The following is a 12,899-nucleotide window of genomic DNA, read 5'->3' on the forward strand; positions in this document are numbered from 1 at the left end:
AGAATCTGTTTCCACCCAGTTTCGAACTGGGGACCTTTCGCGTGTTAGGCGAACGTGATAACCACTACACTATGGAAACATCCTGAAGGAAGAAGTCACCTCCATGACTTTTGGCAAGTCAAATTCTAGTAGAAGACATTTTGAGATGCAGTAATTCAGATCAATGCAAGATCCTTTCAAATAAGAAATTGTTTCCACCCAGTTTCGAACTGGGGACCTTTCGCGTGTGAGGCGAACGTGATAACCACTACACTATGGAAACATCCTGAAAAAAAGTTCACCACGATTACTTTTGACAAGTCAAACTCTAGTTGAAGACATCATAAGATAGAAATATTAAGCTAAATGCAAGATCCTTCCAAATAAGAATCTGTTTCCACCCAGTTTCGAACTGAGGACCTTTCGCGTGTTAGGCGAACGTGATAACCACTACACTATGGAAACATCCTGAAGGAAGAAGTCACCTCCATGACTTTTGGCAAGTCAAATTCTAGTAGAAGACATTTTGAGATGCAGTAATTCAGATCGATCCTTCCAAATAAGAATTTGTTTCCACCCAGTTTCGAACTGGGGACCTTTCGCGTGTGAGGCGAACGTGATAACCACTACACTATGGAAACAACTTGAAGGAAGAAGTCACCTCTGTGACATTTGGCAAGTCAAATTCTAGTAAAAGACTTTTTGAGTTGCAGTACTTCAGATCATTGCAAGATCCCTCCAAATAAGAATCTGTTTCCACCCAGTTTCGAACTGGGGACCTTTCGCGTGTAAAGCGAACGTGATAACCACTACACTATGGAAACATCCTGAAGGAAGAAGTCACCTCCATGACTTTTGGCAAGTCAAATTCTAGTAGAAGACATTTTGAGATGCAGTAATTCAGATCAATGCAAGATCCTTCCAAATAAGAAATTGTTTCCACCCAGTTTCGAACTGGGGACCTTTCGCGTGTGAGGCGAACGTGATAACCACTACACTATGGAAACATCCTGAAAAAAAGGTCACCTCGATTACTTTTGACAAGTCAAACTCTAGTTGAAGACATCATAAGATAGAAATATTAAGCTAAATGCAAGATCCTTCCAAATAAGAATCTGTTTCCACCCAGTTTCGAACTGGGGACCTTTCGCGTGTTAGGCGAACGTGATAACCACTACACTATGGAAACATCCTGAAGGAAGAAGTCACCTCCATGACTTTTGGCAAGTCAAATTCTAGTAGAAGACATTTTGAGATGCAGTAATTCAGATCAATGCAAGATCCTTTCAAATAAGAAATAGTTTCCACCCAGTTTCGAACTGGGGACCTTTCGCGTGTGAGGCGAACGTGATAACCTCTACACTATGGAAACATCCTGAAAAAAAGGTCACCTCGATTACTTTTGACAAGTCAAACTCTAGTTGAAGACATCATAAGATAGAAATATTAAGCTAAATGCAAGATCCTTCCAAATAAGAATCTGTTTCCACCCAGTTTCGAACTGGGGACCTTTCGCGTGTTAGGCGAACGTGATAACCACTACACTATGGAAACATCCTGAAGGAAGAAGTCACCTCCGTGACTTTTGGCAAGTCAAATTCTAGTAGAAGACATTTTGAGATGCAGTAATTCAGATCAATGCAAGATCCTTCCGAATAAGAATTTGTTTCCACCCAGTTTCGAACTGGGGACCTTTCGCGTGTGAGGCGAACGTGATAACCACTACACTATGGAAACAACTTGAAGGAAGAAGTCACCTCTGTGACATTTGGCAAGTCAAATTCTAGTAAAAGACTTTTTGAGTTGCAGTACTTCAGATCATTGCAAGATCCCTCCAAATAAGAATCTGTTTCCACCCAGTTTCGAACTGGGGACCTTTCGCGTGTAAAGCGAACGTGATAACCACTACACTATGGAAACATCCTGAAGGAAGAAGTCACCTCCATGACTTTTGGCAAGTCAAATTCTAGTAGAAGACATTTTGAGATGCAGTAATTCAGATCAATGCAAGATCCTTCCAAATAAGAAATTGTTTCCACCCAGTTTCGAACTGGGGACCTTTCGCGTGTGAGGCGAACGTGATAACCACTACACTATGGAAACATCCTGAAAAAAAGGTCACCTCGATTACTTTTGACAAGTCAAACTCTAGTTGAAGACATCATAAGATAGAAATATTAAGCTAAATGCAAGATCCTTCCAAATAAGAATCTGTTTCCACCCAGTTTCGAACTGGGGACCTTTCGCGTGTTAGGCGAACGTGATAACCACTACACTATGGAAACATCCTGAAGGAAGAAGTCACCTCCATGACTTTTGGCAAGTCAAATTCTAGTAGAAGACATTTTGAGATGCAGTAATTCAGATCAATGCAAGATCCTTTCAAATAAGAAATAGTTTCCACCCAGTTTCGAACTGGGGACCTTTCGCGTGTGAGGCGAACGTGATAACCTCTACACTATGGAAACATCCTGAAAAAAAGGTCACCTCGATTACTTTTGACAAGTCAAACTCTAGTTGAAGACATCATAAGATAGAAATATTAAGCTAAATGCAAGATCCTTCCAAATAAGAATCTGTTTCCACCCAGTTTCGAACTGGGGACCTTTCGCGTGTTAGGCGAACGTGATAACCACTACACTATGGAAACATCCTGAAGGAAGAAGTCACCTCCGTGACTTTTGGCAAGTCAAATTCTAGTAGAAGACATTTTGAGATGCAGTAATTCAGATCAATGCAAGATCCTTCCGAATAAGAATTTGTTTCCACCCAGTTTCGAACTGGGGACCTTTCGCGTGTGAGGCGAACGTGATAACCACTACACTATGGAAACAACTTGAAGGAAGAAGTCACCTCTGTGACATTTGGCAAGTCAAATTCTAGTAAAAGACTTTTTGAGATGCAGTACTTCAGATCATTGCAAGATCCCTCCAAATAAGAATCTGTTTCCACCCAGTTTCGAACTGGGGACCTTTCGCGTGTGAGGCGAACGTGATAACCACTACACTATGGAAACAACTTGAAGGAAGAAGTCACCTCTGTGACATTTGGCAAGTCAAATTCTAGTAAAAGACTTTTTGAGATGCAGTACTTCAGATCATTGCAAGATCCCTCCAAATAAGAATCTGTTTCCACCCAGTTTCGAACTGGGGACCTTTCGCGTGTGAGGCGAACGTGATAACCTCTACACTATGGAAACATCCTGAAAAAAAGGTCACCTCGATTACTTTTGACAAGTCAAACTCTAGTTGAAGACATCATAAGATAGAAATATTAAGCTAAATGCAAGATCCTTCCAAATAAGAATCTGTTTCCACCCAGTTTCGAACTGGGGACCTTTCGCGTGTTAGGCGAACGTGATAACCACTACACTATGGAAACATCCTGAAGGAAGAAGTCACCTCCATGACTTTTGGCAAGTCAAATTCTAGTAGAAGACATTTTGAGATGCAGTAATTCAGATCAATGCAAGATCCTTTCAAATAAGAAATTGTTTCCACCCAGTTTCGAACTGGGGACCTTTCGCGTGTGAGGCGAACGTGATAACCACTACACTATGGAAACATCCTGAAAAAAAGTTCACCACGATTACTTTTGACAAGTCAAACTCTAGTTGAAGACATCATAAGATAGAAATATTAAGCTAAATGCAAGATCCTTCCAAATAAGAATCTGTTTCCACCCAGTTTCGAACTGGGGACCTTTCGCGTGTTAGGCGAACGTGATAACCACTACACTATGGAAACATCCTGAAGGAAGAAGTCACCTCCATGACTTTTGGCAAGTCAAATTCTAGTAGAAGACATTTTGAGATGCTGTAATTCAGATCAATGCAAGATCCTTTCAAATAAGAAATTGTTTCCACCCAGTTTCGAACTGGGGACCTTTCGCGTGTGAGGCGAACGTGATAACCACTACACTATGGAAACACCCTGAAGGAAGAAGTCACCTCTGTGACATTTGGCAAGTCAAATTCTAGTAGAAGACATTTTGAGATGCAGTAATTCAGATCAATGCAAGATCCTTCCAAATAAGAAATTGTTTCCACCCAGTTTCGAACTGGGGACCTTTCGCGTGTTAGGCGAACGTGATAACCACTACACTATGGAAACATCCTGAAGGAAGAAGTCACCTCCATGACTTTTGGCAAGTCAAATTCTAGTAGAAGACATTTTGAGATGCTGTAATTCAGATCAATGCAAGATCCTTTCAAATAAGAAATTGTTTCCACCCAGTTTCGAACTGGGGACCTTTCGCGTGTGAGGCGAACGTGATAACCACTACACTATGGAAACACCCTGAAGGAAGAAGTCACCTCTGTGACATTTGGCAAGTCAAATTCTAGTAGAAGACATTTTGAGATGCAGTAATTCAGATCAATGCAAGATCCTTCCAAATAAGAAATTGTTTCCACCCAGTTTCGAACTGGGGACCTTTCGCGTGTTAGGCGAACGTGATAACCACTACACTATGGAAACATCCTGAAGGAAGAAGTCACCTCCGTGACTTTTGGCAAGTCAAATTCTAGTAGAAGACATTTTGAGATGCAGTAATTCAGATCAATGCAAGATCCTTCCGAATAAGAATTTGTTTCCACCCAGTTTCGAACTGGGGACCTTTCGCGTGTGAGGCGAACGTGATAACCACTACACTATGGAAACAACTTGAAGGAAGAAGTCACCTCTGTGACATTTGGCAAGTCAAATTCTAGTAAAAGACTTTTTGAGATGCAGTACTTCAGATCATTGCAAGATCCCTCCAAATAAGAATCTGTTTCCACCCAGTTTCGAACTGGGGACCTTTCGCGTGTAAAGCGAACGTGATAACCACTACACTATGGAAACATCCTGAAGGAAGAAGTCACCTCCATGACTTTTGGCAAGTCAAATTCTAGTAGAAGACATTTTGAGATGCAGTAATTCAGATCAATGCAAGATCCTTCCAAATAAGAAATTGTTTCCACCCAGTTTCGAACTGGGGACCTTTCGCGTGTGAGGCGAACGTGATAACCACTACACTATGGAAACATCCTGAAAAAAAGGTCACCTCGATTACTTTTGACAAGTCAAACTCTAGTTGAAGACATCATAAGATAGAAATATTAAGCTAAATGCAAGATCCTTCCAAATAAGAATCTGTTTCCACCCAGTTTCGAACTGGGGACCTTTCGCGTGTTAGGCGAACGTGATAACCACTACACTATGGAAACATCCTGAAGGAAGAAGTCACCTCCATGACTTTTGGCAAGTCAAATTCTAGTAGAAGACATTTTGAGATGCAGTAATTCAGATCAATGCAAGATCCTTTCAAATAAGAAATTGTTTCCACCCAGTTTCGAACTGGGGACCTTTCGCGTGTGAGGCGAACGTGATAACCACTACACTATGGAAACATCCTGAAAAAAAGTTCACCACGATTACTTTTGACAAGTCAAACTCTAGTTGAAGACATCATAAGATAGAAATATTAAGCTAAATGCAAGATCCTTCCAAATAAGAATCTGTTTCCACCCAGTTTCGAACTGAGGACCTTTCGCGTGTTAGGCGAACGTGATAACCACTACACTATGGAAACATCCTGAAGGAAGAAGTCACCTCCATGACTTTTGGCAAGTCAAATTCTAGTAGAAGACATTTTGAGATGCAGTAATTCAGATCAATGCAAGATCCTTCCGAATAAGAATTTGTTTCCACCCAGTTTCGAACTGGGGACCTTTCGCGTGTGAGGCGAACGTGATAACCACTACACTATGGAAACAACTTGAAGGAAGAAGTCACCTCTGTGACATTTGGCAAGTCAAATTCTAGTAAAAGACTTTTTGAGTTGCAGTACTTCAGATCATTGCAAGATCCCTCCAAATAAGAATCTGTTTCCACCCAGTTTCGAACTGGGGACCTTTCGCGTGTAAAGCGAACGTGAGAACCACTACACTATGGAAACATCCTGAAGGAAGAAGTCACCTCCATGACTTTTGGCAAGTCAAATTCTAGTAGAAGACATTTTGAGATGCAGTAATTCAGATCAATGCAAGATCCTTCCAAATAAGAAATTGTTTCCACCCAGTTTCGAACTGGGGACCTTTCGCGTGTGAGGCGAACGTGATAACCACTACACTATGGAAACATCCTGAAAAAAAGGTCACCTCGATTACTTTTGACAAGTCAAACTCTAGTTGAAGACATCATAAGATAGAAATATTAAGCTAAATGCAAGATCCTTCCAAATAAGAAATTGTTTCCACCCAGTTTCGAACTGGGGACCTTTCGCGTGTTAGGCGAACGTGATAACCACTACACTATGGAAACATCCTGAAGGAAGAAGTCACCTCCGTGACTTTTGGCAAGTCAAATTCTAGTAGAAGACATTTTGAGATGCAGTAATTCAGATCAATGCAAGATCCTTTCAAATAAGAAATAGTTTCCACCCAGTTTCGAACTGGGGACCTTTCGCGTGTGAGGCGAACGTGATAACCTCTACACTATGGAAACATCCTGAAAAAAAGGTCACCTCGATTACTTTTGACAAGTCAAACTCTAGTTGAAGACATCATAAGATAGAAATATTAAGCTAAATGCAAGATCCTTCCAAATAAGAATCTGTTTCCACCCAGTTTCGAACTGGGGACCTTTCGCGTGTTAGGCGAACGTGATAACCACTACACTATGGAAACATCCTGAAGGAAGAAGTCACCTCCGTGACTTTTGGCAAGTCAAATTCTAGTAGAAGACATTTTGAGATGCAGTAATTCAGATCAATGCAAGATCCTTCCGAATAAGAATTTGTTTCCACCCAGTTTCGAACTGGGGACCTTTCGCGTGTGAGGCGAACGTGATAACCACTACACTATGGAAACAACTTGAAGGAAGAAGTCACCTCTGTGACATTTGGCAAGTCAAATTCTAGTAAAAGACTTTTTGAGTTGCAGTACTTCAGATCATTGCAAGATCCCTCCAAATAAGAATCTGTTTCCACCCAGTTTCGAACTGGGGACCTTTCGCGTGTAAAGCGAACGTGATAACCACTACACTATGGAAACATCCTGAAGGAAGAAGTCACCTCCATGACTTTTGGCAAGTCAAATTCTAGTAGAAGACATTTTGAGATGCAGTAATTCAGATCAATGCAAGATCCTTCCAAATAAGAAATTGTTTCCACCCAGTTTCGAACTGGGGACCTTTCGCGTGTGAGGCGAACGTGATAACCACTACACTATGGAAACATCCTGAAAAAAAGGTCACCTCGATTACTTTTGACAAGTCAAACTCTAGTTGAAGACATCATAAGATAGAAATATTAAGCTAAATGCAAGATCCTTCCAAATAAGAATCTGTTTCCACCCAGTTTCGAACTGGGGACCTTTCGCGTGTTAGGCGAACGTGATAACCACTACACTATGGAAACATCCTGAAGGAAGAAGTCACCTCCATGACTTTTGGCAAGTCAAATTCTAGTAGAAGACATTTTGAGATGCAGTAATTCAGATCAATGCAAGATCCTTTCAAATAAGAAATAGTTTCCACCCAGTTTCGAACTGGGGACCTTTCGCGTGTGAGGCGAACGTGATAACCTCTACACTATGGAAACATCCTGAAAAAAAGGTCACCTCGATTACTTTTGACAAGTCAAACTCTAGTTGAAGACATAAGATAGAAATATTAAGCTAAATGCAAGATCCTTCCAAATAAGAATCTGTTTCCACCCAGTTTCGAACTGGGGACCTTTCGCGTGTTAGGCGAACGTGATAACCACTACACTATGGAAACATCCTGAAGGAAGAAGTCACCTCCGTGACTTTTGGCAAGTCAAATTCTAGTAGAAGACATTTTGAGATGCAGTAATTCAGATCAATGCAAGATCCTTCCGAATAAGAATTTGTTTCCACCCAGTTTCGAACTGGGGACCTTTCGCGTGTGAGGCGAACGTGATAACCACTACACTATGGAAACAACTTGAAGGAAGAAGTCACCTCTGTGACATTTGGCAAGTCAAATTCTAGTAAAAGACTTTTTGAGATGCAGTACTTCAGATCATTGCAAGATCCCTCCAAATAAGAATCTGTTTCCACCCAGTTTCGAACTGGGGACCTTTCGCGTGTGAGGCGAACGTGATAACCACTACACTATGGAAACAACTTGAAGGAAGAAGTCACCTCTGTGACATTTGGCAAGTCAAATTCTAGTAAAAGACTTTTTGAGATGCAGTACTTCAGATCATTGCAAGATCCCTCCAAATAAGAATCTGTTTCCACCCAGTTTCGAACTGGGGACCTTTCGCGTGTGAGGCGAACGTGATAACCTCTACACTATGGAAACATCCTGAAAAAAAGGTCACCTCGATTACTTTTGACAAGTCAAACTCTAGTTGAAGACATCATAAGATAGAAATATTAAGCTAAATGCAAGATCCTTCCAAATAAGAATCTGTTTCCACCCAGTTTCGAACTGGGGACCTTTCGCGTGTTAGGCGAACGTGATAACCACTACACTATGGAAACATCCTGAAGGAAGAAGTCACCTCCATGACTTTTGGCAAGTCAAATTCTAGTAGAAGACATTTTGAGATGCAGTAATTCAGATCAATGCAAGATCCTTTCAAATAAGAAATTGTTTCCACCCAGTTTCGAACTGGGGACCTTTCGCGTGTGAGGCGAACGTGATAACCACTACACTATGGAAACATCCTGAAAAAAAGTTCACCACGATTACTTTTGACAAGTCAAACTCTAGTTGAAGACATCATAAGATAGAAATATTAAGCTAAATGCAAGATCCTTCCAAATAAGAATCTGTTTCCACCCAGTTTCGAACTGGGGACCTTTCGCGTGTTAGGCGAACGTGATAACCACTACACTATGGAAACATCCTGAAGGAAGAAGTCACCTCCATGACTTTTGGCAAGTCAAATTCTAGTAGAAGACATTTTGAGATGCTGTAATTCAGATCAATGCAAGATCCTTTCAAATAAGAAATTGTTTCCACCCAGTTTCGAACTGGGGACCTTTCGCGTGTGAGGCGAACGTGATAACCACTACACTATGGAAACACCCTGAAGGAAGAAGTCACCTCTGTGACATTTGGCAAGTCAAATTCTAGTAGAAGACATTTTGAGATGCAGTAATTCAGATCGATCCTTCCAAATAAGAAATTGTTTCCACCCAGTTTCGAACTGGGGACCTTTCGCGTGTTAGGCGAACGTGATAACCACTACACTATGGAAACATCCTGAAGGAAGAAGTCACCTCCATGACTTTTGGCAAGTCAAATTCTAGTAGAAGACATTTTGAGATGCTGTAATTCAGATCAATGCAAGATCCTTTCAAATAAGAAATTGTTTCCACTCAGTTTCGAACTGGGGACCTTTCGCGTGTGAGGCGAACGTGATAACCACTACACTATGGAAACACCCTGAAGGAAGAAGTCACCTCTGTGACATTTGGCAAGTCAAATTCTAGTAGAAGACATTTTGAGATGCAGTAATTCAGATCAATGCAAGATCCTTCCAAATAAGAAATTGTTTCCACCCAGTTTCGAACTGGGGACCTTTCGCGTGTTAGGCGAACGTGATAACCACTACACTATGGAAACATCCTGAAGGAAGAAGTCACCTCCGTGACTTTTGGCAAGTCAAATTCTAGTAGAAGACATTTTGAGATGCAGTAATTCAGATCAATGCAAGATCCTTCCGAATAAGAATTTGTTTCCACCCAGTTTCGAACTGGGGACCTTTCGCGTGTGAGGCGAACGTGATAACCACTACACTATGGAAACAACTTGAAGGAAGAAGTCACCTCTGTGACATTTGGCAAGTCAAATTCTAGTAAAAGACTTTTTGAGATGCAGTACTTCAGATCATTGCAAGATCCCTCCAAATAAGAATCTGTTTCCACCCAGTTTCGAACTGGGGACCTTTCGCGTGTAAAGCGAACGTGATAACCACTACACTATGGAAACATCCTGAAGGAAGAAGTCACCTCCATGACTTTTGGCAAGTCAAATTCTAGTAGAAGACATTTTGAGATGCAGTAATTCAGATCAATGCAAGATCCTTCCAAATAAGAAATTGTTTCCACCCAGTTTCGAACTGGGGACCTTTCGCGTGTGAGGCGAACGTGATAACCACTACACTATGGAAACATCCTGAAAAAAAGGTCACCTCGATTACTTTTGACAAGTCAAACTCTAGTTGAAGACATCATAAGATAGAAATATTAAGCTAAATGCAAGATCCTTCCAAATAAGAATCTGTTTCCACCCAGTTTCGAACTGGGGACCTTTCGCGTGTTAGGCGAACGTGATAACCACTACACTATGGAAACATCCTGAAGGAAGAAGTCACCTCCATGACTTTTGGCAAGTCAAATTCTAGTAGAAGACATTTTGAGATGCAGTAATTCAGATCAATGCAAGATCCTTTCAAATAAGAAATTGTTTCCACCCAGTTTCGAACTGGGGACCTTTCGCGTGTGAGGCGAACGTGATAACCACTACACTATGGAAACATCCTGAAAAAAAGTTCACCACGATTACTTTTGACAAGTCAAACTCTAGTTGAAGACATCATAAGATAGAAATATTAAGCTAAATGCAAGATCCTTCCAAATAAGAATCTGTTTCCACCCAGTTTCGAACTGAGGACCTTTCGCGTGTTAGGCGAACGTGATAACCACTACACTATGGAAACATCCTGAAGGAAGAAGTCACCTCCATGACTTTTGGCAAGTCAAATTCTAGTAGAAGACATTTTGAGATGCAGTAATTCAGATCAATGCAAGATCCTTCCGAATAAGAATTTGTTTCCACCCAGTTTCGAACTGGGGACCTTTCGCGTGTGAGGCGAACGTGATAACCACTACACTATGGAAACAACTTGAAGGAAGAAGTCACCTCTGTGACATTTGGCAAGTCAAATTCTAGTAAAAGACTTTTTGAGTTGCAGTACTTCAGATCATTGCAAGATCCCTCCAAATAAGAATCTGTTTCCACCCAGTTTCGAACTGGGGACCTTTCGCGTGTAAAGCGAACGTGATAACCACTACACTATGGAAACATCCTGAAGGAAGAAGTCACCTCCATGACTTTTGGCAAGTCAAATTCTAGTAGAAGACATTTTGAGATGCAGTAATTCAGATCAATGCAAGATCCTTCCAAATAAGAAATTGTTTCCACCCAGTTTCGAACTGGGGACCTTTCGCGTGTGAGGCGAACGTGATAACCACTACACTATGGAAACATCCTGAAAAAAAGGTCACCTCGATTACTTTTGACAAGTCAAACTCTAGTTGAAGACATCATAAGATAGAAATATTAAGCTAAATGCAAGATCCTTCCAAATAAGAATCTGTTTCCACCCAGTTTCGAACTGGGGACCTTTCGCGTGTTAGGCGAACGTGATAACCACTACACTATGGAAACATCCTGAAGGAAGAAGTCACCTCCGTGACTTTTGGCAAGTCAAATTCTAGTAGAAGACATTTTGAGATGCAGTAATTCAGATCAATGCAAGATCCTTTCAAATAAGAAATAGTTTCCACCCAGTTTCGAACTGGGGACCTTTCGCGTGTGAGGCGAACGTGATAACCTCTACACTATGGAAACATCCTGAAAAAAAGGTCACCTCGATTACTTTTGACAAGTCAAACTCTAGTTGAAGACATCATAAGATAGAAATATTAAGCTAAATGCAAGATCCTTCCAAATAAGAATCTGTTTCCACCCAGTTTCGAACTGGGGACCTTTCGCGTGTTAGGCGAACGTGATAACCACTACACTATGGAAACATCCTGAAGGAAGAAGTCACCTCCGTGACTTTTGGCAAGTCAAATTCTAGTAGAAGACATTTTGAGATGCAGTAATTCAGATCAATGCAAGATCCTTCCGAATAAGAATTTGTTTCCACCCAGTTTCGAACTGGGGACCTTTCGCGTGTGAGGCGAACGTGATAACCACTACACTATGGAAACAACTTGAAGGAAGAAGTCACCTCTGTGACATTTGGCAAGTCAAATTCTAGTAAAAGACTTTTTGAGTTGCAGTACTTCAGATCATTGCAAGATCCCTCCAAATAAGAATCTGTTTCCACCCAGTTTCGAACTGGGGACCTTTCGCGTGTAAAGCGAACGTGATAACCACTACACTATGGAAACATCCTGAAGGAAGAAGTCACCTCCATGACTTTTGGCAAGTCAAATTCTAGTAGAAGACATTTTGAGATGCAGTAATTCAGATCAATGCAAGATCCTTCCAAATAAGAAATTGTTTCCACCCAGTTTCGAACTGGGGACCTTTCGCGTGTGAGGCGAACGTGATAACCACTACACTATGGAAACATCCTGAAAAACAGGTCACCTCGATTACTTTTGACAAGTCAAACTCTAGTTGAAGACATCATAAGATAGAAATATTAAGCTAAATGCAAGATCCTTCCAAATAAGAATCTGTTTCCACCCAGTTTCGAACTGGGGACCTTTCGCGTGTTAGGCGAACGTGATAACCACTACACTATGGAAACATCCTGAAGGAAGAAGTCACCTCCATGACTTTTGGCAAGTCAAATTCTAGTAGAAGACATTTTGAGATGCAGTAATTCAGATCAATGCAAGATCCTTTCAAATAAGAAATAGTTTCCACCCAGTTTCGAACTGGGGACCTTTCGCGTGTGAGGCGAACGTGATAACCACTACACTATGGAAACATCCTGAAAAAAAGGTCACCTCGATTACTTTTGACAAGTCAAACTCTAGTTGAAGACATCATAAGATAGAAATATTAAGCTAAATGCAAGATCCTTCCAAATAAGAATCTGTTTCCACCCAGTTTCGAACTGGGGACCTTTCGCGTGTTAGGCGAACGTGATAACCACTACACTATGGAAACATCCTGAAGGAAGAAGTCACCTCCGTGACTTTTGGCAAGTCAAATTCT

At 41.2% G+C, this 12,899-nt stretch overlaps 71 non-coding genes across 71 annotated transcripts; all 71 read right to left on the reverse strand.

The window, feature by feature from the left end:
• Positions 1-6: 6 nt before the first annotated feature.
• On the reverse strand, positions 7-79 carry trnav-aac (transfer RNA valine (anticodon AAC)). The gene has a single exon. It is a non-coding gene; the product is annotated as a tRNA-Val (tRNA).
• A 110-nt stretch (positions 80-189) lies between these two features.
• Positions 190-262, reverse strand: trnav-cac (transfer RNA valine (anticodon CAC)). Its single transcript has one exon. It is a non-coding gene; the product is annotated as a tRNA-Val (tRNA).
• Positions 263-371: 109 nt separating this feature from the next.
• On the reverse strand, positions 372-444 carry trnav-aac (transfer RNA valine (anticodon AAC)). The gene has a single exon. It is a non-coding gene; the product is annotated as a tRNA-Val (tRNA).
• Positions 445-547: 103 nt separating this feature from the next.
• Positions 548-620, reverse strand: trnav-cac (transfer RNA valine (anticodon CAC)). Its single transcript has one exon. It is a non-coding gene; the product is annotated as a tRNA-Val (tRNA).
• Positions 621-730: 110 nt separating this feature from the next.
• trnav-uac (transfer RNA valine (anticodon UAC)) lies at positions 731-803 on the reverse strand. The gene has a single exon. It is a non-coding gene; the product is annotated as a tRNA-Val (tRNA).
• A 110-nt stretch (positions 804-913) lies between these two features.
• On the reverse strand, positions 914-986 carry trnav-cac (transfer RNA valine (anticodon CAC)). The gene has a single exon. It is a non-coding gene; the product is annotated as a tRNA-Val (tRNA).
• A 109-nt stretch (positions 987-1,095) lies between these two features.
• Positions 1,096-1,168, reverse strand: trnav-aac (transfer RNA valine (anticodon AAC)). The gene has a single exon. It is a non-coding gene; the product is annotated as a tRNA-Val (tRNA).
• Positions 1,169-1,278: 110 nt separating this feature from the next.
• trnav-cac (transfer RNA valine (anticodon CAC)) lies at positions 1,279-1,351 on the reverse strand. Its single transcript has one exon. It is a non-coding gene; the product is annotated as a tRNA-Val (tRNA).
• Positions 1,352-1,460: 109 nt separating this feature from the next.
• On the reverse strand, positions 1,461-1,533 carry trnav-aac (transfer RNA valine (anticodon AAC)). Its single transcript has one exon. It is a non-coding gene; the product is annotated as a tRNA-Val (tRNA).
• A 110-nt stretch (positions 1,534-1,643) lies between these two features.
• trnav-cac (transfer RNA valine (anticodon CAC)) lies at positions 1,644-1,716 on the reverse strand. The gene has a single exon. It is a non-coding gene; the product is annotated as a tRNA-Val (tRNA).
• Positions 1,717-1,826: 110 nt separating this feature from the next.
• trnav-uac (transfer RNA valine (anticodon UAC)) lies at positions 1,827-1,899 on the reverse strand. Its single transcript has one exon. It is a non-coding gene; the product is annotated as a tRNA-Val (tRNA).
• Positions 1,900-2,009: 110 nt separating this feature from the next.
• trnav-cac (transfer RNA valine (anticodon CAC)) lies at positions 2,010-2,082 on the reverse strand. Its single transcript has one exon. It is a non-coding gene; the product is annotated as a tRNA-Val (tRNA).
• Positions 2,083-2,191: 109 nt separating this feature from the next.
• On the reverse strand, positions 2,192-2,264 carry trnav-aac (transfer RNA valine (anticodon AAC)). Its single transcript has one exon. It is a non-coding gene; the product is annotated as a tRNA-Val (tRNA).
• Positions 2,265-2,374: 110 nt separating this feature from the next.
• On the reverse strand, positions 2,375-2,447 carry trnav-cac (transfer RNA valine (anticodon CAC)). The gene has a single exon. It is a non-coding gene; the product is annotated as a tRNA-Val (tRNA).
• A 109-nt stretch (positions 2,448-2,556) lies between these two features.
• Positions 2,557-2,629, reverse strand: trnav-aac (transfer RNA valine (anticodon AAC)). Its single transcript has one exon. It is a non-coding gene; the product is annotated as a tRNA-Val (tRNA).
• Positions 2,630-2,739: 110 nt separating this feature from the next.
• Positions 2,740-2,812, reverse strand: trnav-cac (transfer RNA valine (anticodon CAC)). Its single transcript has one exon. It is a non-coding gene; the product is annotated as a tRNA-Val (tRNA).
• Positions 2,813-2,922: 110 nt separating this feature from the next.
• trnav-cac (transfer RNA valine (anticodon CAC)) lies at positions 2,923-2,995 on the reverse strand. Its single transcript has one exon. It is a non-coding gene; the product is annotated as a tRNA-Val (tRNA).
• Positions 2,996-3,105: 110 nt separating this feature from the next.
• Positions 3,106-3,178, reverse strand: trnav-cac (transfer RNA valine (anticodon CAC)). Its single transcript has one exon. It is a non-coding gene; the product is annotated as a tRNA-Val (tRNA).
• A 109-nt stretch (positions 3,179-3,287) lies between these two features.
• On the reverse strand, positions 3,288-3,360 carry trnav-aac (transfer RNA valine (anticodon AAC)). Its single transcript has one exon. It is a non-coding gene; the product is annotated as a tRNA-Val (tRNA).
• A 110-nt stretch (positions 3,361-3,470) lies between these two features.
• On the reverse strand, positions 3,471-3,543 carry trnav-cac (transfer RNA valine (anticodon CAC)). The gene has a single exon. It is a non-coding gene; the product is annotated as a tRNA-Val (tRNA).
• A 109-nt stretch (positions 3,544-3,652) lies between these two features.
• trnav-aac (transfer RNA valine (anticodon AAC)) lies at positions 3,653-3,725 on the reverse strand. Its single transcript has one exon. It is a non-coding gene; the product is annotated as a tRNA-Val (tRNA).
• A 110-nt stretch (positions 3,726-3,835) lies between these two features.
• Positions 3,836-3,908, reverse strand: trnav-cac (transfer RNA valine (anticodon CAC)). The gene has a single exon. It is a non-coding gene; the product is annotated as a tRNA-Val (tRNA).
• Positions 3,909-4,018: 110 nt separating this feature from the next.
• On the reverse strand, positions 4,019-4,091 carry trnav-aac (transfer RNA valine (anticodon AAC)). The gene has a single exon. It is a non-coding gene; the product is annotated as a tRNA-Val (tRNA).
• Positions 4,092-4,201: 110 nt separating this feature from the next.
• Positions 4,202-4,274, reverse strand: trnav-cac (transfer RNA valine (anticodon CAC)). The gene has a single exon. It is a non-coding gene; the product is annotated as a tRNA-Val (tRNA).
• A 110-nt stretch (positions 4,275-4,384) lies between these two features.
• Positions 4,385-4,457, reverse strand: trnav-aac (transfer RNA valine (anticodon AAC)). The gene has a single exon. It is a non-coding gene; the product is annotated as a tRNA-Val (tRNA).
• A 110-nt stretch (positions 4,458-4,567) lies between these two features.
• On the reverse strand, positions 4,568-4,640 carry trnav-cac (transfer RNA valine (anticodon CAC)). Its single transcript has one exon. It is a non-coding gene; the product is annotated as a tRNA-Val (tRNA).
• A 110-nt stretch (positions 4,641-4,750) lies between these two features.
• Positions 4,751-4,823, reverse strand: trnav-uac (transfer RNA valine (anticodon UAC)). Its single transcript has one exon. It is a non-coding gene; the product is annotated as a tRNA-Val (tRNA).
• Positions 4,824-4,933: 110 nt separating this feature from the next.
• On the reverse strand, positions 4,934-5,006 carry trnav-cac (transfer RNA valine (anticodon CAC)). The gene has a single exon. It is a non-coding gene; the product is annotated as a tRNA-Val (tRNA).
• A 109-nt stretch (positions 5,007-5,115) lies between these two features.
• Positions 5,116-5,188, reverse strand: trnav-aac (transfer RNA valine (anticodon AAC)). The gene has a single exon. It is a non-coding gene; the product is annotated as a tRNA-Val (tRNA).
• Positions 5,189-5,298: 110 nt separating this feature from the next.
• On the reverse strand, positions 5,299-5,371 carry trnav-cac (transfer RNA valine (anticodon CAC)). Its single transcript has one exon. It is a non-coding gene; the product is annotated as a tRNA-Val (tRNA).
• A 109-nt stretch (positions 5,372-5,480) lies between these two features.
• On the reverse strand, positions 5,481-5,553 carry trnav-aac (transfer RNA valine (anticodon AAC)). The gene has a single exon. It is a non-coding gene; the product is annotated as a tRNA-Val (tRNA).
• A 110-nt stretch (positions 5,554-5,663) lies between these two features.
• Positions 5,664-5,736, reverse strand: trnav-cac (transfer RNA valine (anticodon CAC)). The gene has a single exon. It is a non-coding gene; the product is annotated as a tRNA-Val (tRNA).
• Positions 5,737-5,846: 110 nt separating this feature from the next.
• On the reverse strand, positions 5,847-5,919 carry trnav-uac (transfer RNA valine (anticodon UAC)). Its single transcript has one exon. It is a non-coding gene; the product is annotated as a tRNA-Val (tRNA).
• Positions 5,920-6,029: 110 nt separating this feature from the next.
• On the reverse strand, positions 6,030-6,102 carry trnav-cac (transfer RNA valine (anticodon CAC)). The gene has a single exon. It is a non-coding gene; the product is annotated as a tRNA-Val (tRNA).
• Positions 6,103-6,211: 109 nt separating this feature from the next.
• trnav-aac (transfer RNA valine (anticodon AAC)) lies at positions 6,212-6,284 on the reverse strand. The gene has a single exon. It is a non-coding gene; the product is annotated as a tRNA-Val (tRNA).
• Positions 6,285-6,394: 110 nt separating this feature from the next.
• On the reverse strand, positions 6,395-6,467 carry trnav-cac (transfer RNA valine (anticodon CAC)). The gene has a single exon. It is a non-coding gene; the product is annotated as a tRNA-Val (tRNA).
• Positions 6,468-6,576: 109 nt separating this feature from the next.
• Positions 6,577-6,649, reverse strand: trnav-aac (transfer RNA valine (anticodon AAC)). The gene has a single exon. It is a non-coding gene; the product is annotated as a tRNA-Val (tRNA).
• A 110-nt stretch (positions 6,650-6,759) lies between these two features.
• trnav-cac (transfer RNA valine (anticodon CAC)) lies at positions 6,760-6,832 on the reverse strand. Its single transcript has one exon. It is a non-coding gene; the product is annotated as a tRNA-Val (tRNA).
• Positions 6,833-6,942: 110 nt separating this feature from the next.
• trnav-uac (transfer RNA valine (anticodon UAC)) lies at positions 6,943-7,015 on the reverse strand. Its single transcript has one exon. It is a non-coding gene; the product is annotated as a tRNA-Val (tRNA).
• A 110-nt stretch (positions 7,016-7,125) lies between these two features.
• Positions 7,126-7,198, reverse strand: trnav-cac (transfer RNA valine (anticodon CAC)). The gene has a single exon. It is a non-coding gene; the product is annotated as a tRNA-Val (tRNA).
• Positions 7,199-7,307: 109 nt separating this feature from the next.
• trnav-aac (transfer RNA valine (anticodon AAC)) lies at positions 7,308-7,380 on the reverse strand. The gene has a single exon. It is a non-coding gene; the product is annotated as a tRNA-Val (tRNA).
• Positions 7,381-7,490: 110 nt separating this feature from the next.
• trnav-cac (transfer RNA valine (anticodon CAC)) lies at positions 7,491-7,563 on the reverse strand. The gene has a single exon. It is a non-coding gene; the product is annotated as a tRNA-Val (tRNA).
• A 106-nt stretch (positions 7,564-7,669) lies between these two features.
• On the reverse strand, positions 7,670-7,742 carry trnav-aac (transfer RNA valine (anticodon AAC)). The gene has a single exon. It is a non-coding gene; the product is annotated as a tRNA-Val (tRNA).
• Positions 7,743-7,852: 110 nt separating this feature from the next.
• On the reverse strand, positions 7,853-7,925 carry trnav-cac (transfer RNA valine (anticodon CAC)). Its single transcript has one exon. It is a non-coding gene; the product is annotated as a tRNA-Val (tRNA).
• A 110-nt stretch (positions 7,926-8,035) lies between these two features.
• trnav-cac (transfer RNA valine (anticodon CAC)) lies at positions 8,036-8,108 on the reverse strand. The gene has a single exon. It is a non-coding gene; the product is annotated as a tRNA-Val (tRNA).
• Positions 8,109-8,218: 110 nt separating this feature from the next.
• Positions 8,219-8,291, reverse strand: trnav-cac (transfer RNA valine (anticodon CAC)). The gene has a single exon. It is a non-coding gene; the product is annotated as a tRNA-Val (tRNA).
• Positions 8,292-8,400: 109 nt separating this feature from the next.
• On the reverse strand, positions 8,401-8,473 carry trnav-aac (transfer RNA valine (anticodon AAC)). The gene has a single exon. It is a non-coding gene; the product is annotated as a tRNA-Val (tRNA).
• Positions 8,474-8,583: 110 nt separating this feature from the next.
• Positions 8,584-8,656, reverse strand: trnav-cac (transfer RNA valine (anticodon CAC)). Its single transcript has one exon. It is a non-coding gene; the product is annotated as a tRNA-Val (tRNA).
• A 109-nt stretch (positions 8,657-8,765) lies between these two features.
• Positions 8,766-8,838, reverse strand: trnav-aac (transfer RNA valine (anticodon AAC)). Its single transcript has one exon. It is a non-coding gene; the product is annotated as a tRNA-Val (tRNA).
• A 110-nt stretch (positions 8,839-8,948) lies between these two features.
• trnav-cac (transfer RNA valine (anticodon CAC)) lies at positions 8,949-9,021 on the reverse strand. The gene has a single exon. It is a non-coding gene; the product is annotated as a tRNA-Val (tRNA).
• Positions 9,022-9,124: 103 nt separating this feature from the next.
• On the reverse strand, positions 9,125-9,197 carry trnav-aac (transfer RNA valine (anticodon AAC)). Its single transcript has one exon. It is a non-coding gene; the product is annotated as a tRNA-Val (tRNA).
• A 110-nt stretch (positions 9,198-9,307) lies between these two features.
• On the reverse strand, positions 9,308-9,380 carry trnav-cac (transfer RNA valine (anticodon CAC)). The gene has a single exon. It is a non-coding gene; the product is annotated as a tRNA-Val (tRNA).
• Positions 9,381-9,490: 110 nt separating this feature from the next.
• On the reverse strand, positions 9,491-9,563 carry trnav-aac (transfer RNA valine (anticodon AAC)). The gene has a single exon. It is a non-coding gene; the product is annotated as a tRNA-Val (tRNA).
• Positions 9,564-9,673: 110 nt separating this feature from the next.
• Positions 9,674-9,746, reverse strand: trnav-cac (transfer RNA valine (anticodon CAC)). Its single transcript has one exon. It is a non-coding gene; the product is annotated as a tRNA-Val (tRNA).
• A 110-nt stretch (positions 9,747-9,856) lies between these two features.
• trnav-uac (transfer RNA valine (anticodon UAC)) lies at positions 9,857-9,929 on the reverse strand. The gene has a single exon. It is a non-coding gene; the product is annotated as a tRNA-Val (tRNA).
• Positions 9,930-10,039: 110 nt separating this feature from the next.
• Positions 10,040-10,112, reverse strand: trnav-cac (transfer RNA valine (anticodon CAC)). The gene has a single exon. It is a non-coding gene; the product is annotated as a tRNA-Val (tRNA).
• A 109-nt stretch (positions 10,113-10,221) lies between these two features.
• trnav-aac (transfer RNA valine (anticodon AAC)) lies at positions 10,222-10,294 on the reverse strand. Its single transcript has one exon. It is a non-coding gene; the product is annotated as a tRNA-Val (tRNA).
• A 110-nt stretch (positions 10,295-10,404) lies between these two features.
• On the reverse strand, positions 10,405-10,477 carry trnav-cac (transfer RNA valine (anticodon CAC)). Its single transcript has one exon. It is a non-coding gene; the product is annotated as a tRNA-Val (tRNA).
• Positions 10,478-10,586: 109 nt separating this feature from the next.
• Positions 10,587-10,659, reverse strand: trnav-aac (transfer RNA valine (anticodon AAC)). The gene has a single exon. It is a non-coding gene; the product is annotated as a tRNA-Val (tRNA).
• A 110-nt stretch (positions 10,660-10,769) lies between these two features.
• Positions 10,770-10,842, reverse strand: trnav-cac (transfer RNA valine (anticodon CAC)). The gene has a single exon. It is a non-coding gene; the product is annotated as a tRNA-Val (tRNA).
• A 110-nt stretch (positions 10,843-10,952) lies between these two features.
• On the reverse strand, positions 10,953-11,025 carry trnav-uac (transfer RNA valine (anticodon UAC)). The gene has a single exon. It is a non-coding gene; the product is annotated as a tRNA-Val (tRNA).
• Positions 11,026-11,135: 110 nt separating this feature from the next.
• trnav-cac (transfer RNA valine (anticodon CAC)) lies at positions 11,136-11,208 on the reverse strand. Its single transcript has one exon. It is a non-coding gene; the product is annotated as a tRNA-Val (tRNA).
• Positions 11,209-11,317: 109 nt separating this feature from the next.
• On the reverse strand, positions 11,318-11,390 carry trnav-aac (transfer RNA valine (anticodon AAC)). The gene has a single exon. It is a non-coding gene; the product is annotated as a tRNA-Val (tRNA).
• A 110-nt stretch (positions 11,391-11,500) lies between these two features.
• trnav-cac (transfer RNA valine (anticodon CAC)) lies at positions 11,501-11,573 on the reverse strand. Its single transcript has one exon. It is a non-coding gene; the product is annotated as a tRNA-Val (tRNA).
• Positions 11,574-11,682: 109 nt separating this feature from the next.
• On the reverse strand, positions 11,683-11,755 carry trnav-aac (transfer RNA valine (anticodon AAC)). The gene has a single exon. It is a non-coding gene; the product is annotated as a tRNA-Val (tRNA).
• Positions 11,756-11,865: 110 nt separating this feature from the next.
• On the reverse strand, positions 11,866-11,938 carry trnav-cac (transfer RNA valine (anticodon CAC)). The gene has a single exon. It is a non-coding gene; the product is annotated as a tRNA-Val (tRNA).
• A 110-nt stretch (positions 11,939-12,048) lies between these two features.
• On the reverse strand, positions 12,049-12,121 carry trnav-uac (transfer RNA valine (anticodon UAC)). The gene has a single exon. It is a non-coding gene; the product is annotated as a tRNA-Val (tRNA).
• A 110-nt stretch (positions 12,122-12,231) lies between these two features.
• On the reverse strand, positions 12,232-12,304 carry trnav-cac (transfer RNA valine (anticodon CAC)). Its single transcript has one exon. It is a non-coding gene; the product is annotated as a tRNA-Val (tRNA).
• A 109-nt stretch (positions 12,305-12,413) lies between these two features.
• Positions 12,414-12,486, reverse strand: trnav-aac (transfer RNA valine (anticodon AAC)). The gene has a single exon. It is a non-coding gene; the product is annotated as a tRNA-Val (tRNA).
• A 110-nt stretch (positions 12,487-12,596) lies between these two features.
• trnav-cac (transfer RNA valine (anticodon CAC)) lies at positions 12,597-12,669 on the reverse strand. The gene has a single exon. It is a non-coding gene; the product is annotated as a tRNA-Val (tRNA).
• A 109-nt stretch (positions 12,670-12,778) lies between these two features.
• trnav-aac (transfer RNA valine (anticodon AAC)) lies at positions 12,779-12,851 on the reverse strand. The gene has a single exon. It is a non-coding gene; the product is annotated as a tRNA-Val (tRNA).
• Between the last annotated feature and the right edge of the window lie 48 nt (positions 12,852-12,899).

Source organism: Alosa pseudoharengus, unplaced genomic scaffold (assembly GCF_046254945.1).
Source record: "Alosa pseudoharengus isolate Yale_2024_CS ecotype anadromous, Long Island Sound unplaced genomic scaffold, YU_APseudo_1.1 YU_APseudo_1.1_scf_16, whole genome shotgun sequence".
Lineage (NCBI taxonomy): Eukaryota > Metazoa > Chordata > Actinopteri > Clupeiformes > Clupeidae > Alosa > Alosa pseudoharengus.